We start from the raw sequence: 4,531 nt of genomic DNA, 5'->3' as shown, positions 1-4,531 counted from the left end.
TCTCTCTGTCTCTCTTTCTGTCTCTCTGTCTCTCTGTGTCTCTCTCTCTCTCTCTCTCTCTCTCTCTCTCTGTCTCTCTTTCTGTCTCTCTCTCTCTCTCTGTCTCTCTCTCTCTCTCTCTCTCTCTCTCTCTGTCTCTCTTTCTGTCTCTCTCTCTCTCTCTCTCTCTGTGTCTCTCTCTCTCTCTGTCTCTCTTTCTGTCTCTCTCTCTCTCTCTCTCTCTCTGTGTCTCTCTCTCTCTCTGTCTCTCTCTCTGTCTCTCTCTCTCTCTGTGTCTCTCTCTCTCTCTGTCTCTCTCTCTCTCTCTCTCTCTCTCTCTCTCTCTGTCTCTCTTTCTGTCTCTCTCTCTCTCTCTCTCTCTGTGTCTCTCTCTCTCTCTGTCAGTCTCTATAGACGGAGCCGAGTGGAACGATGTGAAGTTTTTCCAGCTGGCGGCTCAGTGGCCGACTCATGTCAAACACTTTCCTGTCGGGATCTTCGGCTACAACAAACCCTGCTCCCTCACCTCCTCCTCCCACCTGTAACCCCGCCCCCACCCGTAACCCCGCCCCCACCTTCAGTCTCATTCTGTTATAAATATTTCTAGCATCTTTTTAATCATTTATATTTATTACTGTAAATAGTGTACACAGCCTCAAGTGTGTGTTTTTTTGATTATATTTATAATGATAAAAGGATCTGAAGTGTCTCGGGGTCTCGCTCACAGTGAGGGTAAGATGGAGCGTGAGAGTGACAGTGAAGAGCGAGCTGAGCCTGAAGGAAAAGCTCTCGATTCACCGCTCGATCTTTGTTCCAGCCCTCACCTGTGGTCATAAATGGAAGAGTAGTGAACTAAAGAATAAGTTTCCTCTGGAGGGCGTCTGGGCTCAACGTTAGAGAGAGGGGGAGGGGCTTTGTCATCCAGGGGGAGGGTCTTAGACATTCAGGAGGAGCTGTAGATGGTTGCTTGGTAGAGGGATGAAAATGTATGGATGGATGTTAACAGTTATTATTTATTTATTTATTTCCTTGGAAATGATTGATTTCCTTTGTTTACAAAAACGTTGAGATAGAAGAAAAGCACAATTAAAACGACTACACTGTGGTGAAGAAATGGCTAAAAATGCAAAAGAGCTAAAAGCAGATTTTCCCAGTTCAGCATAAAGCTGCAGGACCCGAAGCGTCTGACCTTCACAGAGAAGTGAAGACCACCACCCTGATGACCAGTGGAGCGCACAGGAGAACAAACCCTCTCTGTTTGCTCTGATCCATTTTTACCCACTTATGCACACGTGGCTCCCAGCTGTTTCTCCCGAGATGCATTCAGGAGATTTTGGAGTGAATGCGCCTTAAAGAGGTCATATTCTGCCCTGTTTGGGGTTCATATATTTAATCTATGTATCTACTAAAGTTTGTTCACAATAGTTATAAAAAAGTGTCTGTTTTCATGAACTGCTGCTCCGTGCACCGGCTCTCTTCTGACTCTCTCTCTAAGGCTCTGAAGTGACCACGTTCAGAGACCCCACGTGGGCCAAGTCTGATCTGATTGGTCGGCCTGTCGGCTCTGCCGTAATTGGTCAGTAGCTCAGCACGGTTCTCAGAAATGTCCCGCCCCTTTTACCATATTGGGAATGCAGCCACTCTGGCTCCGTGCGAGGGGAGCATAAACATTAGCACGTTAGCACTACTGTGCTACCGCAGGCTACGGCATATCGTGGGCGTGCTACAGAAGTTAACGGGCGTGCAACATGAGCTGCTGGGCCACAACGAGCCAATGGGCTTAGATCAGTGATCTCACACTGACAAGATGTCACACTGACAAATTTTTTTTCGAGGGGGGCTAGAACCGAGCGTTACATGCAGCTAATGCTACAGCTAACAGGAGGAGGTAGGAGAAGCCGCGTTTCCGCGGACTTTTTGCACATAGATGTGTCTAAACATGCACAGGACACTTGGAAAACACACTAAAGAGCAGATAAAACCAGAAAAAAGCAGAATATAGGACCTTTAAGTCTCGGTGTGATCAGGCTCTAAGTCACACTGACCCCAAAATAAAAGATTCACTGAACGGGAAAAACATCCGAACAGATATTTTAAACCTTCATATTTTTATTAAAGAGCAAAAGGTTTTTTATATTTCAACAGTTCTCCAGCTGCTGTTTGATCAGGATTAGATTTTTTAGTTTTGTGTGTTTCGTGTAGTTTGTGTAGTTTGTGTCGTCTGTCTTTGTTCACTGCTGCAGAACTTTTAACCCTTTAAACTGTGAGCAGTTTGTCAAACATGTAACTGAACTTACTGGATGTTTGAAACAATAAACTAATGTAGAGAGGAAGTCTTTTTGCTCTGTGTGAGTTTATGTTTATATTTCTTTTACTTCTGATGGACGCTGACCCCGGAGCATCTCCAGGATTTATCTGGTCCCCATGAACAGGTCTCACATTAGGCCCCTCCCCCACAGCCTGAGATACGACTGTAACCACACCGCCATGACATTTCCATTAATCACATCTTAAAGGACACCATTTATTTTATTTTAGTAACTGTTAGAAAGTGTTGAAGATTATTCTATAATCAGGGAACGTAAGAGAAGAACGAGTCCGTCAGAAAAAGCGGGCAAGTTGTCTGAATTGTAAAACGACTTTTGGAAAGCGCTGTTATGAAACCTCTGTATGACACTCCCTCTTTAAACGTCCGTATAAAACTCCATTATCAAACTACAAAGATTATAAAAAGTATGTGGTATCGAAACAGGTATCGATATGGCTTCTCAACTTTCTCAACGACCTCAACAACTACTTTGCGAGGTTTGAGGCACTCAACACCACTCCAGCGAGGAAATCTATTCCTCACTCCGATGAGCAGCCAATCAGCCTGGACGCAGCTGATGTCCGGAGAACCCTGAGGAGAGTGAACACCTGGAAAGCAGCGGGCCCTGACGACATACCGGGACGGGTGCTGAAGGAATGTGCTGACCAGCTGGCTGGGGTTCTCACAGACATCTTCAACACCTCGCTGATCCAGGCTGTGGTACCTTCATGTTTAAAGACTGCTACAATTATACCAGTGCCTAAAAAATCCACAATCTCCTCGCTCAATGATTACCGCCCTGTAGCACTAACCCCCATCATGATGAAGTGCTTTGAGAGGCTGGTAAAGGACCACATTGTCTCCAGACTTCCCCCCACATTCGACCCGTACCAGTTTGCTTACCGCCCAAACCGCTCCACAGAGGATGCCATCTCCTCTGCACTCCACCTGGGCTTACAACATCTGGAAGAGAAGGACACACATGTGCGGATATTGTTTCTGGACTTCAGCTCAGCGTTCAATACAATCATCCCGCAGCATCTGGTGAGCAAACTGGCCCCCCTTGGTTTCAGCACCCCCCTATGTAACTGGCTGCTTGACTTCCTCACAAACAGACCCCAGTCTGTGCGGGTGGGCAACAACACCTCCAGTGTCATCTCCCTGAGCACCGGCTCCCCTCAGGGCTGTGTCCTGAGTCCGCTGCTGTTCACCCTGATGACCCATGACTGCTGCGCCAGGTCCACTACTAACCACATCGTGAAGTTTGCAGACGACACAACAGTAGTGGGCCTCATCCGTGACAACAACGACATGGACTACAGAGAGGAGGTGAAACATCTGGTTGACTGGTGCAGAACCAACAACCTGGCCCTGAACGTCGATAAAACCAAAGAGATCATCGTCGACTTCAGGAGGCGCCAGCCCAGCCACACACCACTCCTCATCAACGGCACAGCAGTGGATAGAGTTAGCAGCACAAAGTTCCTGGGGGTGCAGATAACAGACACTCTGACCTGGTCCCTTCACACCGGCGCTCTTGTGAAAAAAGCGCAGCAGCACATGCACTTTCTGCGTCGGATGAAGAGAGCACACCTCCCTCCTCCTATTCTCACCACCTTCTACAGAGGCACTATAGAGAGCATCATAACAAACTGCTTCTCTGTCTGGTCCGGAGCCTGCAGTGCCTCCGACTGGAAGTCCCTGCAGAGAGTAGTGAGGACGGCGGAAAAGATCATCAAGACTCCACTTCCTCCCATCCAGGAGATCGCAAAGATCCGCTGTCTGACCAGGGCTCAGAAAATCAGCAGAGACACCTCCCACCCCCACCAAGGACTGTTTTCACTGCTGGACTCTGGAAAGAGGTTCTGCAGCCTCCGAAGCAGAACTTCCAGGTTCTGTAACAGCTTCTTCCCACAGGCCATAAGACTTTTGAACAGGAAAAAATAATCCCTCCATTCCCCCTCAAACCCCCACACAGGACTACCTCACTGGACTGTAAAACACAATATAACGTGCAATATATTTATCTGTATAGTAATTTTACTCATAGTTTTTCTTTTTATATCTATTTATATCTTCACCTTATTTTACTACTAGCTAAATGCAACAAAATTTCGTTCTTATCTGCACTGTAAAGTACAAGTTTGAATGACAATAAAGAAAGTCTAAGTCTAAGTCTAATAACTGACTTTGTGAAAGAACCCGTAAAAACTTTATTGTGGTTTAAATAAAAAAAAAAACAGA

This window comes from Labrus bergylta, unplaced genomic scaffold (assembly GCF_963930695.1).
Source record: "Labrus bergylta unplaced genomic scaffold, fLabBer1.1 SCAFFOLD_159, whole genome shotgun sequence".
NCBI lineage: Eukaryota > Metazoa > Chordata > Actinopteri > Labriformes > Labridae > Labrus > Labrus bergylta.
This window is presented reverse-complemented; position numbering follows the sequence as displayed.